The sequence below is a fragment of the Saccopteryx bilineata genome, chromosome 2 (genome assembly GCF_036850765.1).
Source record: "Saccopteryx bilineata isolate mSacBil1 chromosome 2, mSacBil1_pri_phased_curated, whole genome shotgun sequence".
Lineage (NCBI taxonomy): Eukaryota > Metazoa > Chordata > Mammalia > Chiroptera > Emballonuridae > Saccopteryx > Saccopteryx bilineata.
Window position 1 is genome coordinate 384,551,736 of NC_089491.1, and position 16,435 is coordinate 384,568,170.

General features: G+C 54.8%; 1 protein-coding gene across 9 annotated transcripts in view; it reads left to right on the forward strand.

The window, feature by feature from the left end:
- The window catches only part of MSI2 (musashi RNA binding protein 2), a 416,318-nt gene that overhangs the window by 312,314 nt on the left and 87,569 nt on the right, over positions 1–16,435 (forward strand). The gene's annotated exons all lie outside the window — the stretch shown is intronic.

The window sequence follows — 16,435 nt, forward strand, 5'->3', positions numbered from 1 at the left end:
TCTCAGGTCTTGATGGGGAAGCGGAGTCTGTAATGTCACATGAGTCACTCAACATGATACCACCTATGAGGGTGGGGTCAGGGGTCAGTCCCCCATCCCTGCAGACCCCCAGGGCATCCCAGGTGAGCGCACGTACTCAGCAAGGATAGCTCTGCTAGCACCGAACCTTCCGTCTCTTCTGGTTGCCCTTCCAGGGGCTGATGGAGAGAGGCCACGCAAGTGACTTGACTTCACTGAGCACCAGGTTTTTTATTTATCAAACTGGGATAACATTACCTGCCCTGAGGTTAGAAGGATTAGCAACAATGTATATGAAAGGGTCCAGTATACTTGTATACAGGATAAACGGTAGCTGCGATGACAGTGACAAGGACCCAATGAAAAGAAGTAGGCGGGTGGGAAAGGAATGTGGCTCATCCTAGACCAGCGGTTCTCAACCTGTGGGTTGCGATCCCGGCGGGGGTCGAACGACCAAAACACAGGGGTCACCTAAAGCCATCGGAAAATATATTGCTAAATTATGAACTGCCCAAACCATCTCGTTCCCAGACCCGTAGAGACTGCCTACCCAGTCATCTCTCAGGAGGGCTCTTTATGAAACTGTCCTTTAGCTCCGGTCTCTGTAGTAGATGCCGGTTTGGTGACCAGTTAGTTACTTCCATACTTGAGATGTACTAGACGAGCCAGGGAAAAGCACACAAAGAATGAAGAACAGCTCGAATCCTCTGTGGTGGTAGGAGGAGCCCCTTGCCTGCTAGAGATGATTAAGAAATAAAGGAAGAGCTTTTCTTGGCGTCTTGATGTCAGCCCAAAGGGAAACTTGGTTTTGTTTATGAAAAAGAGTGATCACTTCAGTCACTAAGGAGCACAGCGATTACACGGAATAAGATGCCTCTCGTGTGAGTGGCTGTGTTTCTGCCCCTTCCGACTCCGGCCCCCTCCCCGGTCACCGAGTCACTGAGTGCTCCAGAGGCATTGGACGATGGCATCTCTTCACCCCCGCGACTCCACAGCAAAGCTTCGGAAAAATTGCTAAGCGTTCAGCAAAGGAAAAGGCCCAGCTTCCCTCCTTCCCTCCCCGCTCCCCCTCCTCTTGTTGAGAAATCCCATCATCCCGGAGAATGATTGTGAAACTCCAGTCTGTCTGCAGCTGAGCTGGGAGCTGTCCCTCCCTCCTCTGCTACCCTGGTCCCCGTGTCTGTCTGCAGGGGGAAGACGGAGATCTATATATTCATGCTTTGAGGATCTATAAATCTGCGTTGATTCTCTGCTGGTGACAGTCCAAGCTCTTCCCTCGACATCTGACATGATCTAATGGGTGTACAGTTGTTTGAGTGTTTTCTCCAAAGCCAATGAAAGCTCTTAGTTAGGGGACACGTGAAGTGGCATTGTTTGTTCTGGGCGCCTTGGCAAAGCCAGAGGATCACCAAATGATCCACCCCTTTGCGTCAGCCGCCGTAGGACACGGGGCTCTGCGGAAGGAGCTGCGAAGGCCCTTCCTGCCCAACAGGTGCCAGGACGCGGGGCTCCTCCCCAGCTGTTCATGTTACCAGGAGAGCTTGAGGCTAATTGGGAACAGAACGGATGCCTGGGGGATTGGGACAAGGGAACGAGGTGGGGGGGGGGGCGGTCTCATCAAGGTAGATGAGCAACAAATATTTGCTTGTAGCAAAACAAGAATCAAAACAAGAGAGACTCCTAATGAGCTCTCGGGGCCAGCCGTGGGGGCCGTAGCGATGAGTTGCCTTGCTTCTTGGCACAAGACCAATCCCTCTTTTCCATATCAAGTTTCATAAGCTTGGAACAAGAACACATCGTGAGAAGCCCTCCGGGCACGGCACGGTGGGCGGGTGGGTGGTGGCGGGGTTTGCCCCTTCTCTTCCGTAAATCCATCTTCTCCGCGCAGGAACGTCCTCCATTGTCAATAGAGAATGGCGGGAAACGGATTGCGTCTCGGAAACTTGCTGTCTTGTTAATCTGTTATTAGGCAAGAGCCTTAGCACGAGGCCGGGTGCTCAGAGGGCTCATTGTGAGCCCGGGATGGAATTATGCATCATGAATAAAAACCGCTGTCAACATGCATTGGTTTCAAAACATTAGAGCATATGGTATGTGATTATCTGTATTGTCAAGTGCAATAAAGTGAATTTGGATATAATAAAGAATGTAATATTTTAGAAATTTGGTAATAAACTTAGGAAGGGATGGCAGCTGCGGTTCTTCAAGGCCCCAGACACAAATAAATGGAAGTTACGGGTCTCGGCAGCCAAGAGGCAGAATGGTCACAACATGGCTGGCAGGACGCTCAAGTCGGGCCCTGTCTCCCGCCTGCCTTCCCCGGGGAATGAGAGGGCGCCGGGTCTCGCGGTTGACAGCGGGACGCAGTGGTGGCTTCCGGTGGAGGTCTAGGCCTCGCCTTCTTCCCTGGACTGGAGGTGTACTGTGGTGCATCCACTGTTCTGGGCAGTGGAAGGGCCGGGCCCCCTGTGGAGGGAATGTTTTGTCAGGTGTCAGGCCAAGCCACCCTGAGGACCGTTCTCCCCTGGGGGAGTCACGGCGCAGCCACTCTCTGCCCTCGTGGCCCCCGTTTGGTCAGTGGGAAGGTGATGCCCAAAGCACGAGAACCCTCACATCCTTTCCTGGAGCCACAGAGTCAGATTGTTACATAGGCCAGCAGTCGCAGTAGAAAACCAGATCTCCAGAAGGGCACGAGTGCTCCAGAAGCCGGTCAGGGCTAGCACGGGGCCGGGCTTCGTGTGCACTGTCTAGTTTCGTTCAGAGGCTCTACACTCTTACAAGACTATTATCCCCGTTTTATGAATGAGAAAACTGAGGTGCGGAGAGACATCACACGGCTGATCGGTTGTGGAACTGGGATTATATTCTATAACCCGTGTCTGGAGCCAAAGCCCAGCTGTTTTTCATTCTCAGTGCACAAACGACAACCCACACAGTCCCACAGCCTCACCCTAGGAAACCTTTAATTCACTAAGCAGCTAGGGCCTTGAAAGAATGTTCCGGAAAAAAATGCAACTAGGTGATTTCTCTCCCCTCCCACTTGCGCCTGGCAGAGGCTGACCTGTGTGTATGACAGTTTTCGCTTTTCCCCTTAGCTTTGGGTTTCGTATCCTGACTCCGGCAAGGTGAGCACACTCGCAGGTCGCCTCGGTCCTGCCCTGATCTCCTTCGGGGGCGGGAGGGCTCCTGCCCAGCTGAGGTCGGCTGACGAAGGCTAGGGCAGACCCTGCTTGCTCTTCCCGGCTGCTCCCGTATTCCTGCCCCTGGCCTCCACCTTGACCCCTGGCTCTGACTTCGGCCTTGCCTTGCCCCCAGCTTCCAGGACATCCCAGGGGAGCCCTGCCTGCCCCCTTGTTCCACCCAGTCTGCTGTGGCTCCTCGGTCCTGGCTTCCAGGGCTGGCCTCCGGTTCTGCCCGGCCCAGCCGACTGTTATTAAGCATGGAGAATTGGGACTACCACCATAGGGCCAGGCTAAAGCAATTTGGACAGCTGGGAAAAGAGAAGACATTTAGTCCATTTCATGCCTGGATACCTCTGTAATTCCCAGGACAAGGGTGGGCAGAGATCTGAGTAAACCCCTCTGGCCTGGGGAGGCTGTGACCCGGTTTCCATTGGAGATGATGGCAAGGTGAGTCCAAATTCACTTCCAGATTGCTCAGCTTTGGCACCTCAGGACAGACCCTGCTGGAGCCCACCCCCGCTGCAGACACCATTTATTGATATCGAAATTATTTTCAAGTCTCAGTTGGCAGCCCACTTATTTCAAGCATTAGGCCCAGAATCCTCAAATAAAAGCTCCAGACTGGAGCAGGGATGATCACAGGAGTGTGCATTATCTCAGCAAATCTGCAAGCCAGCCCTGTGAGGTTTACAGAGGTGGCACAGATCAGAGAGGTTAATGGCTGGCCCCACGTCACACAGCCGCTCATGCAGTGCAGCCAGGGTTTCAGCCACACCCTCCGGCTCAAGACTGGAACCTTCCCTGTGGTGCACAAGTGACAAGAACCTGCTCTCTTTCTATCCCTTCCCCGCAAACCCTTTCACACCTGCCTTTGAAATAGGTTGCACAGAGTGACATCAGTTCTTAGAATAAGTTCCTTTGGGCAGAACAGACCTCGAGTCCCTGTCTCTTGGTTTCTCCTCCTGGACATGGCTCGTGGAACCTGGAGAGGGCAGAGGGTGGGCCACAAAGAGCGTTTCTGCCGTTGTGGTCCATGTTCAGGGCTGCCCACTCGCACCGCCCCACCTGCTGAAGAGCCCGGAGCTTGAACTGGGTGCTCCTGAGGACCCGCGAATGTATTAATCCCACTTTTCTGTTAATTAACAATATGATAAAACCGGCATTTTGTAAGTCGCCGCTTAACACATATTTTAGCAATTATGTACTTAATGGTTTGGATTCAGAATGCTAACAGAGTGAAATTTTAATGAAGATCTGACACCATGAAAAGTGAATCAGGACGAGTTCAGGTATTGCTGCCGTTAGAATCTAGGGGGCAGGAGGGTCAGTGTGCTGGCTGGACCCTCCAAAATGCCTCTGATCACTCTGTGCACCGGCCTGGGAGGAGGCCCTGGAGTTGGCTGGCTTTGACTCTCATGGACATCCCACCCAGCGGCCCCTCCTTGGGAGCCGGCAGGGCTCACACCATTGGCAGTCCTGAGGACCCACTGCCACCCTCTCCTCTGGCTTCAGGAGTCTCTGTGACCAAGGTACGGCTTCAGAACCAGAGGCTAGGACCTCCTTCCAGAGCAGGAATCTCCAAAAATTTAACTGGGGGGAAAAATTTTTTTTAGCTCCCCCCCCCAAATATCTAATTTTAATTTCTGTATGTGTACACTGTGTTAATAGATCATGTTTATTATAAAACATGCACTAATTAATAGTAATACAATTAGGTAGAAAACATTTAAAATAATCCATGTTTAGACTTTTATTTGCTAATAATTAAAATACTTTTAGTGAGAGCAATGCGATTGAATGTGCTTTTTAAAAAATTTTTTTATTCAGAAATTAAATGTAAGGGGTGACATTGATCAATAAGAGTACCACGGTTTCAGGTGAACATCTCTATGGCATTTGAGCTGTTGGTTGTGTTGTGTGCCCACCACCCAAAGTCAAATCACTTTCTGTCACCGTGTATTTGTCCCTCTTTACTCGCCTCCCCCAATTCCCCTCCCCCGGTAAACACTCCACTCTGTTTATGTCCATGAGTCTCAGTTTTATATCCCACCTATGTGTGAAATCATAGAGTTCTTAGCTTTTCCTGATTTACTTATTTCACTCAGTATAACGTTATCAAGGTCCATCCATGTTGTCATAAATGGCAGTATGTCATCATTTCTTATGGCTGAGTAGTATTCCATTGTACACATGTACCACATCCAGCCCTCTGCCTAGGGACACTTTGGTTGTTTCCATGTCTTGGCCACTGTGAATAGTGCCACAGTGAACATGGGGGTGCATGTGTCTGTGCATACCAACATTTTCAAGTTTTGGGGGTAGATACCCAGTAGAGGGATTGCTGTGTCATATGGTGGCTCTGTTCTTAATTTTTTGAGGAACCGCCATACCGTCTTCCATAATGGCTGTACCAGTTTACATTCCTACCAGCAGTGAATGAGGGTTCCATTTTCTCCACAGCCTCTCCAACACTTAATACCTGTCTTGTTGATAACAGCCAATCATTATGGCTATTATCAATATACTTCTTTAAAAACATTATTTGTAATCTTGATTTAACCCTTTGTGATCCAGCTCTAAAGCTTGGATTCTAAGTCTAGCTTATTTTGATACTTGGTTTTAGACATGCACTGACCTCAGTGGAAGAAGCTCATTCACTCTGCTGACTGAGTCATGATACTAAGTCTTCATTCCCATCCTCCAAATATGCAAAAGATTTTGTAAAATTCTGCTTGTAAACTTCCATGTCCCCTGCTGCCAATCAATTTTTCATGCAAACTAATCGAGTATTGCATTTTTATATTTTTAACAAATGGGTTCAAAATCCACTGAAATGTTCATTTTTTTTAAAATTGAGTTTTATAGTTCTATTTCCAATTTGTAAAAGTATGCAGATATGGGAGCTTTGGTAGATAACCCAGTTGTATAATTTAAACAACAAAATCACAGGACAGTAGACGTATTTTAGAAATATTTTGTTTTCAAATGATTTCTTTTATAGAACAAGTTTCTGTTGAAAAGTGGGCTCTTTCCCACTCACCTGACTGACATTTGCCCCACCTGGTCAGAACACGTTTGGGGGCACAGTGCGCCTGAGTGCGTCATGCTAAGAGGAATCGGTCACCTTTCCTGATAGTGGCGTGTGCGTGTATCATTAGTATCATATTACCTGCAGTCTCGGTCTTCTTTGTAGTGCCCCTTTTGTGAGGGCTCCTTTAATTAAAGCCAGATCACGGCCCTGGCTGGTTGGCTCAGTGGTAGAGCATCGACCCAGCGTGTGGATGCCTGGGTTTGGTTCCCAGTCAGGGCCCATGTGCTTCTCCCCTCCCCCTCCCCCCTCTCCTCCCCCCCCTTCCCCTCCCACAGCCATGGCTTGATTGGTTTGAGTGCATCGGACCCAAACACAGAGGATGTCTCCATGGAGCCTCAGGTACTTAAAATAGCTCGATTGAGAAGATGGCCTCAGATGGGCAGAGCATCAGCCCCAGTCTGGGGTGCTAGGTGGATCCTGGTCAGGGCACATCCAGGAGTGTGTCTCTTATCTCCCTTCCTCTCACTTGGAAAAAGAAGAAAAAAGAAAAACAGGTCACATCATCTGTGCATTGACTTACTGGTCACATGCATCTACACTAGGTACTAGCTGTGCCTGCAGCAGGTGGATGAAAGAGGTGCCCCTCTGCCTGCACCCCCATCATAGCATTTCCTCTTCTCCTTCAGGGGTCTATAAAATACCGTCCGAGACAAGTATCTATCTGACAGATGGCACGGAAGGGCAAGAGGGCCATTCAGTCTCTACATTAAATATTAGTGAAGCTGAAATTATTATAGCTGAAACATAAAAATCAGACTTTATATTTTTTTTTCTTTTCCCCAATGTTTCTTAACCCTCACCTTACATCTGAATCCCCTGGGGAGATTTTAAAACATACAGGGGCCGAGGTGTTACCTCTGCCAGACTCCGTTCTGAGGGTGGTGCGTAGACATCTGTATTTTAGAAATGTGTTCTAAGTGAGTCTGATGTAAGAATCACTGTTGAGAGTCACTGTTTCATACCAGTGCTTCTCAACTTTTAATTTGCATAAAGATCACCTGGGGAATTGGTAGGAAATGCAGATTCAGGCTCAGGAGGTCCGGGCAGGGCCCGAGACTCTGCCTTTGCAGTAAGCTGGAACACCCCGAGTAACGAGTCTGTGGACTGTGCTGCCCCCGCCCCTGCTTCTCTGTCCTCTTCCTCCCTCTCCACCCCGGACATCGTGTGGGGAGCCAAGGAGCTAGATGTCAGCGGAGCTGCCGCCCCCACCAGGCAGCCCGAGCTGCTGGTCTCAGCTTCTCGGAGAGATCTGGCTTCCAGATGTGAGGCACCGTTCCTTTAACAGCCCGGGGGAGTAAAATAAAATGGGCCACACAGACCCCCGTGGTGAATAAACAAGTATGTTTCCAGCAGAGGCATTGCAATGGGCGATTGGCAGCCCTCTGCCCCCCCAACTCAGGGCAGGCTGGCTGCAGTCACCGAGATGCCAGCAGAACCGCCCCGCCCCCTGCAGGGAGCACAGGAGGGGTGGCGGGTGTGGTGGGCGTCCGGCCAGGGCTCTGTCAGCTGGGACCATTCTGAAACCATACCTCATAATAAAAGTCATATAATTTGTGGCAGTGCTGAAAGCCGGCTTCCAAGTAGTGGTTTTTTGATGGGAGTTTTGGAACCTTATCTGAGGCCGGTAACCATTCCCCGACAACTTGTTAGAGGGGAGGCCAGTGGGCGTCTTGAGACGCGGCTGGCGAGGCGGTGGTTTTCCTGTGGGGTCCGCGCTCCGCCCTGGGTTGCGTCCGACCCTCCCTTGCAGAGCAGGTTTTCTGGTCTGTGGCCTCCCCACCTTCCCCCTCTGGTTCCCTCTGTCTTCCGGTGTCCTCCTGAAGGACCCCGGGGCCTTTGCACCAGCAGCCGGACCGCCCGCACTGCAGCAGACGTCGGGCTGCTGGCCGAGCATCCGCAGTCAGGGTACGGCCAGCATGGCGCACCTGCTCACCAGCGCGGGGCCTGACGCGCAAGGACCAGGACATGAGTTTTGTTTTTACGCAAAAAGAAGCACAGTAGGGTCTTTTTAAGTAACAAGGCTGCATAGGACTTACCATGTGACTTATTTTACTGCTCCCTGTCCTCAGCTTTGTTCCCACCGTGAGCGTGGGTAAAGCACCGTGGCAACTGCTGTGACACAGGTCGAATCCATTTTAATAAGTGAGGCTCAAGGCAGAGGCTAGAGGTCAGCGAGTGTGGACCTGGAGGGTGGGGCAGAGGAGAAGCCGAAAGAAGTCTCATTTGGTGGGTGGGAGAGGGCAGCTGACCCCTCACAAGTGTTTGCAAGTTACCCTCCTGTCTGGCAAGGTTGGTTTGGTCACTTGTGTCCCACAAAGGAGGGTAACAGAGGTCGGAGTGGTTCGGTAACTTGCTCAGAGTCACACACCCGTCACTGCTGAAGGCAGGATTTGAGCCCAGACCTCTCTGGCTCCAAAGTCCAGGCCTGCATGCACGTCACCTCAGCAGGGCCACCAAGGTCGATTGAAACTTGCTCTTACCTTCCAGAATGCTCGCTTCGTGGGTGGGGCTGGAGGGTGAGCTGGGGAAAGGTGACAGGTTTGAAACCCACTTTTGGGGGAGAGTCTGGCGGCCCCAACCCAAACTTCCACCTCTGCAGAGTTCGGCTTCCAGCTGGTGCCCTGTCGCCCCTGACCTCAGAGAGCCCCAGGGTTTAGAAGCCTTTGAAGGACACGCTCCTGCTGGCGGAGCCCACGGGGCCGCCCCAGGCTCCCTCGGCGGCGTGGAGGCAGCGCCCGTCCTCGTGCCCGCCCCGGACTCTCTCCGTGGCGTGGAGGCAGCGTCCGTCCTCGTGCCCGCCCCGGGCTCTCTCCGTGGCGTGGAGGCAGCGCCCGCCCTCGTGCCCGCCCCGGACTCTCTCCGTGGCATGGAGGCAGCGCCCGTCCTCGTGCCCGCCCCGGACTCTCTCCGTGGCGTGGAGGCAGCGCCCGTCCTCGTGCCCGCCCCGGACTCTCTCCGTGGCGTGGAGGCAGCGCCCGTCCTCGTGCCCGCCCCGGACTCTCTCCGTGGCGTGGAGGCAGCATCCGTCCTCGTGCCCGCCCCGGACTCTCTCCGTGGCGTGGAGGCAGCGCCCGCCCTCGTGCCCGCCCCGGACTCTCTCCGTGGCGTGGAGGCAGCGCCCGCCCTCGTGCCCGCCCCGGACTCTCTCCGTGGCGTGGAGGCAGCGCCCGTCCTCGTGCCCGCCCCGGACTCTCTCCGTGGCGTGGAGGCAGCGCCCGTCCTCGTGCCCGCCCCGGACTCTCTCCGTGGCGTGGAGGCAGCGTCCGTCCTCGTGCCCGCCCCGGACTCCCTCCGCGGCGTGGAGGCAGCGTCCGTCCTCCTGCCCGCCCCGGGCTCCCTCTGCAGCGTGGAGGCAGCGCCCGTCCTCCTGCCCGCCCCGGGCTCCCCTGGCGGCGCTGAGGCAGCGTCCGTCCTCGTGCCCGCCCCTGGCTCCCCTGGCGGCGCTGAGGCAGCGCCCGTCCTCGTGCCCGCCCCGGGCTCCCCTGGCGGCGCTGAGGCAGCGTCCGTCCTCGTGCCCGCCCCGGACTCCCTCCGCGGCGTGGAGGCAGCGTCCGTCCTCATGCCCGCCCCGGGCTCCCTCTGCGGCGTGGAGGCAGCGCCCGTCCTCGTGCCCGCCCCGGGCTCCCCTGGCGGCGCGGAGGCAGCGCCCGTCCTCCTGCCCGCCCCGGGCTCCCTCTGCGGCGTGGAGGCAGCGCCCGTCCTGTGCCCGCCCCTGGCTCCCCTGGCGGCGCTGAGGCAGCGTCCGTCCTCGTGCCCGCCCCTGGCTCCCCTGGCGGCGCTGAGGCAGCGTCCGTCCTCGTGCCCGCCCCGGACTCCCTCCGCGGCGTGGAGGCAGCGTCCGTCCTCGTGCCCGCCCCGGGCTCCCTCTGCGGCGTGGAGGCAGCGCCCGTCCTCGTGCCCGCCCCAGGCTCCCCTGGCGGCGTGGAGGCAGCGCCCGTCCTCGTGCCCGCCCCGGGCTCCCCTGGCGGCGTGGAGGCAGCGCCCGTCCTCGTGCCCGCCCCGGGCTCCCTCTGCGGCGTGGAGGCAGCGCCCGTCCTCGTGCCCGCCCCAGGCTCCCCTGGCGGCATGGAGGCAGCGCCCGTCCTCGTGCCCGCCCCGGGCTCCCCTGGCGACGAGGAGGCAGCGCCCGTCCTGTGCCCGCCCCGGGCTCCCCTGGCGGCGCGGAGGCAGCGCCCGTCCTCGTGCCCGCCCCGGGCTCCCTCTGCGGCGTGGAGGCAGCGCCCGTCCTCGTGCCCGCCCCGGGCTCCCCTGGCGGCGCGGAGGCAGCGCCCGTCCTCGTGCCCGCCCCGGGCTCCCCTGGCGGCGTGGAGGCAGCGCCCGTCCTCGTGCCCGCCCCGGGCTCCCTCCATGGCGTGGAGGCAGCGCCCGTCCTCATGCCCTTGCCCCGGCAGCGCGCACGACCTCGGCCTTCTCCGCCCCGCTGGGCAAGCGCGTCAGCCCAGGCACCCTCTGCCGGGGTCCTGATCCGAGCCAGTTGTCTAGCAATTTAATTTGGTGAATTTACCACCGCATCCCAGAGTTTATATTGGCACTTAACAGCAGTAATGTGTGTCTCTCTCGCCAAGAACTATTTTCCCCAACCAAGATGGAACACCATACGCCAAAAAAAAAATAGGTTTGCGAACTAATCTGCTGCCCTGACAAGTGTCATTCACAGAATCACTGCTACGGAGCGTCCTCGGAATGAAATGAGGTTCGGGCTGTCTGGCCTGGATCACAGGTGCTTTTTCCCCCTCGGTTAACAAGAGTCTGGGATGAGACACCCATCTCCCTGCGGCCACAGCGCTTTCAAATCACACGATCAGTATTCATGACAGATTTCTCTCTTAGAAAAATAGTTGGGGATGGTTGGAAGTCTCTCTCCCTCCACCCCACCTCCTTCTCTGAACCTCTTTCGCTCACTCCTTCTTTCTCTCTCTTTTCCTTTCTACCCTCCTCCCCCTTCCTTCCTGGGTGGATTTTTCAGAATTCCGCCATCCCATTGTAGAGCTCTTTGTACCCTCATCTGATTTTACAGATGCAGGAAGTGCCTCCCATCAGTTCAAAAAAAAAAAAAGCCTCTCACCTCCTGAATAAGGTTTGGAATTCTAAAGTAAAGCTGAACTGCTTTTGCAGAAGGATTTGATGCAGGTAAACCACTAAGACCCCTGGGAGCGAACACAGAATCAGTCGTTTACGCTTGAGTATGAACTGGAGTCTGAACCTTTTCTGAGCCTGTGAGAGGGAAGCAGGCTCTGTGGTGGATGAGGGTGGAATGTTCTGGATTCTTTATTTTACCAGATCCACATGGCCCAGGCTAGGAGGCAGGCAGAGCCCCGGGTCTGCATTTTAAACGAGCCCCTCCCGCCTGGGAGGGCCATACCACCCTCCAAGAAACACTGGCTTAGAAGCACTCCTCATCACCCCCCAGCCTGGTTCAAGGTCTGACCTCCATAAACGGTCCTGAAGCTGTGGCGGCCGTGTGACTTTAACTAGGACCTTAATGAAACGCTTGCTGGGTCACGGTTGGTGTCTGACTTTTAGAAGGTTGAAGCTCACATCTCAAGGTCGGGTGGTGGTGGCTAGAGCGTCCCCCAGGCTGACAAGGAAAGAAAAGCACCTTTCCGGCTGAGAAATTGACTCCCCTCTGGCAAATGCTGCCAACGTAGCTTAATATTAATTTAGGGAATGCGGTCTTGTGCTGTTCCTCTGCACGAGATTGGAAATCTGATAGTGTCATGTCTGTTATCTGATTCTGCACACACCTGAGATTGCTCCCCTCCCTGTCCCCAACTCTCCCCAGCCCCCCCCCCCCGTAGGTGGCTGGGGAGGCGCAGGTGTGAGCTGGCGCTGAGTCGCTCCCCCTTCCTGAGTAAGTGGCGTGTGGGGATAAGGGGGCCCCGCGTCAGTTTGCACCGATCTGCGCCTGGCCTGCGCCAGCCACTTGCAATTCCCACAGCCCCCGCCAGCTCTGCAAGGCAGAAAGAAATATGACCAGGCAAGTTGAGAAAATAAATTAAACTAAGTGTCAACTTTTCTTGTTTCTCTCCTCATTATTAAGAGATGGAATGGGGCTCGTTTATCAAGCAGGGGGAGAAATTAATTGACACGGCTTTAATATCATGATGTCTGGCATGTCTGGTCACATTCCTTCATTTTTTTGGAAAGGCATTTTATTATAGTTTACAGCAACCAGCTGCCAAACCACTGGTGTAAACGAGGAAGCAGGTGCATGAATGCTGCGGCCGGCTGTGGGGGGGCTGCAGTGCGCCCCGGAGGGGACAGGAGGTCGTGGGGGGCTGCAGTATGCCCCGGAGGGGACAGGGCAGGAGGCCGTGGGGGGCTGCAGTGCACCCCGGAGGGGACAGGAGGCCGTGGGGGGGCTGCAGTGCACCCCGGAGGGGACAGGAGGCCGTGGGGGGCTGCAGTGTGCCCCGGAGGGGACAGGACAGGAGGCCGTGGGGGGCTGCAGTGCACCCCGGAGGGGACAGGACAGGAAGCCGTGGGGGGCTGCAGTGCGCCCCGGAGGGGACAGGGCAGGAGGAGTCAGGGAGGGAGAAAGGTTTGGGGGAGGAGAGAAGGATGCTACAATGGGGGGGAGGGTGGTCTTCTACAGACCCTGGAGTCATCACAGGCTTTTTCGCTGGGCCCCAGCGAGGGTAGTAGCAAGCGTCTGCCTCTGGGGGCCTCCTGGCCCAGGCGTCTTTGTCCCGACCAGCCCCTGAGCTGTGTCCTGTGTGCATCACGGGTCAGCGTGTCTGCCTTGTTCTTTGTTCTAAATAAGGCCACGGAAGTGAGCGCTTCTCTGCTTTTCCCTCCAGAGTGGCTGACTCGTCAGCCCGTTTCCTGCAAGAGGTCTCGGACACCATGTGTGATAACCCAGCCCCGTTGCAGGCACGACTGTGGTTGGAGTCTGGGAACGTCAAGAGCAGTCACTCACCCTGTGCCCGTCCTAGGCTAGACTGGCTCAGGACGTGCTCTTGTCGTTTTCTTTATAAAATCCGTCTTTCCTGTGTGTCTCTGGAAGCCCCAGTATCCCCTCTGCTGCCCTCGTGGTGCTGAAGGACTCGGATCCATCGGGCAGCAGGGAAGCTGTTCAGCGACACAGACCAGCAGCCCTACCCCTCTCTGTCCCTGCCCTGCTTCTGCTGGGTCCTCAGGATGAGGGGCTGCTCCCCATTCTGCAGAGATTCTTGCAGGAAAATGTGACAGGACAGGGTTCCAAACCAGGTTGTGGGGCAAGTTTAGAATCTGGGAGGGAGAGGGTTTAGAACTCCCTCCCCTTCCCGTGAAGAAGGTGGGCCGTGGTGGAACGCTGACTCCCGCCGGGGCTGCAGTTCTTCATTTATAAAGCGGGGTCGGTCATTTCTAGTGCGGGGGGGGGGGGGGGGAGTAAAGAATGGATGCTCCAGAAATGTAGATAAGCTTCCTCTTTTTGAAATGATGATTAGAATGGGAACTGAGAATACATAACCACCATCAGGATACCAGACGTGGGCAATAACTAAACAGAGCCCCGGCCACTGGCAGAGTGGATCGGGTGTTGTCCAGGAGCGCCGAGGTCACACCGGCTGGAGCCTGAGGGTGACAGATCAACCCCGAGGGCACCAGTTCAAGCACCAGTCAGGGCACACATGAGAAGCAATCAGTGGCACAACTAAAGTGGAACAGTGCTTCTCTCTGTCTCACTCTCTCTAAAAAGAAAAAAAAAAAAAGGAATGAAAGAACATTTTTAAAAAGAAATAACTGAAGGACTCCCATCCGTGTCTTGGTGGGAAATGAGATTGTTATCGGCCAATGTCCACGTTACCACCGGGAACGGAGCAGGCGCTGCTGGGACTGCCGCCCCACCTCGTGCCCAATAGCTAAAGTCTGAGAATGTCCAGGAAGCTTGACTGGCAGCGCAGACAAGATGCCACTAACGTGCAGGTGATGTGCACGGAGCATCCCGAAGTGGCAAACCATAACCGGGAACGCGTTCCCTTCGGAAAGGCAGCTCGGGTTTTTTCTTGAAGCTGATCGATCTTCTGAGTTATACTTTTAGAGCAAATTCAGAGCTGGCGAAGCCACCCCCTCCCACTCTGCACCTGTGAGTACTGCTCACCCCTGCTCTCCTTGTCAGACAGACTTGCAGGGTGGGGTCTGAGACTGTCTCCATCCGGGATTCCGGGAAAACCCAGCCAGGCACACGAAACCAGTCTGCCAAACCCGCTGTCGCCCATGGAGGTGATGCAGTAATGCTCTGAGTTGGAGTTGGGGGAGGGGGCAGCCCAAGCTGAAATGTCATTAGGAGACCCACAGCTCAGTGACGAAGCCCACAGGCCCCCATGTTTCATGGCCCGGGTTCTGACCCTCTCCGGGCTACCGAGTCACCAAATTCGTCTTTGAACACTTACCGACCCAAGAAAGCCCCTGCCGCCCTGCTCTGGGCTCTCGGCCACGTGTCACCACTAGCAGTTAAGCAGAGTGAGGACGCAGAGCCTGCCCTGCCTCTCACGGGGTGGCCTTGGGGACCCGGTCAGATGCCTGATGTATGAGAAACATTATGAAACCAGAAAGTACTCCCCACGCCCCAACCCAGGTCTCCCATGTTTATACTGAAAGCAGTTTCCAAATACGGCCACGCCCCTCGACACTGAATTACTAGCAGGAGAAGGAGGTTGCTTGAGTTATAAATATACTTGTGTCCACATACCTTAAATTCCTAATGGGATAAACTCACTAAAAACTCGACAATCACGCGTTGTTTTTCCCCCCATTAACCGAGTGACTTGCATTGATTTTCACTGAAGACGCATTCAGCTCGACTCCGATCGCCTGTTAGTGTTCATTGACCTATATGATAAGAGAAGAAAATGATTTTTGAGGCTAGGAGGAGACCGCTCCCTTCTTTCCCTCCCTGACCTAAAAAAGAACTCTGTTAAATGAACTGTCGGGGGTTCCTCGGTGACTGCGTTTGGAGCAGGTCATTTTAATTTTGAGGTGTCTTGTTTTCAGATTTCTGTTCACTTCTGTGTGTGTGGTGGTTGTTTTTTTTAATATATATTTATATATTTAGCTTTGTGTTATTGGGACGAATATTCAGTTTTGTTCATCTGAATAAAAAGAAGAATGGTTTGACTGTTAAATGCTTATATCAAATAGAGCTTACTGTTAGTTTCCAATAATAGCTTCATTCAGGAGAATGCTGTTGTATTTCATTTTTAAATGCTACCCTATTTATGTCCGAGTTTAAATCCCTTTTTGTGTAGGGTTAACCTTCCTGCCACCTTCTTTGTCCCGGTTTTTGCCATCTCCCAGAGCCCCTTGGGAGCCCAGGGTGCAGATAAGGCAGGGACTTTAGGAGAGACTGGGCAGGTGTCATTTTGCAGGTGACAGGGGAGGAGATTTCTTGGTGAACTAGCCTGTTGTCCTCCCAAGTTTTGGCCCTTTCACATTGCTACTCCCGGGTGTCAGTCCTGAGGCTCCGCTCTGCTCTGAAGGGCAGCTTGAGTGACTTTATTTATTTATTTGTATTTTTCTGAAGTGAGGGGGGGGGGCGGAGGCAGTCAGACAGACTCCCACATGTGCCCAACTGGGATCCACCCAGCATGCCCACTAGGGGGCGATGCTCTGCCCATCTGGGGTGTTTCTCCACTGCATTCAGAGCCATTTTAGTGCCTGAGGTGGAATCCATGGAGCCAGCCTCAGCACCTGGGCCAACTTTGCTGCAATGTAGCTTGGCTGTGGGAGGGGAAGAGAGAGAGAGAAAAGGGGGGGAAGGGTGGAGAAGTAGATGGGCGCTTCTCCTGTGTGCCCTGGCCAGGAATCGAACCCAGGACTTCCACACACCGGGCTGACGCTCTACTGCTGAACCAACTGGCCAGGGCCCAGCTTGAGTGACTTTAAATACCTCTGACAGGAGGTCTGCAGCCCCGAAATGGTGCCCCTTAGGACCAAGGGAGAGGAGAAACTGAGCACAGGGTGTGGGTGTTCATGGGGGGAGGTGCCCAAAGGGGCTGGGGGGCACATGCATTCTTAGAGATGCACCTTGGCAGCAGGACCCCCAGTCCTCATGCACCCTCTACCCTGTTGTTCTGCCTGCTTCTTCTAGAAGCCCAGAGGTGGAGGGACCCTCCGAGGGCACACAGCTTACTGTGTGGTTCTTGCCTCTTTGGACTGAGAA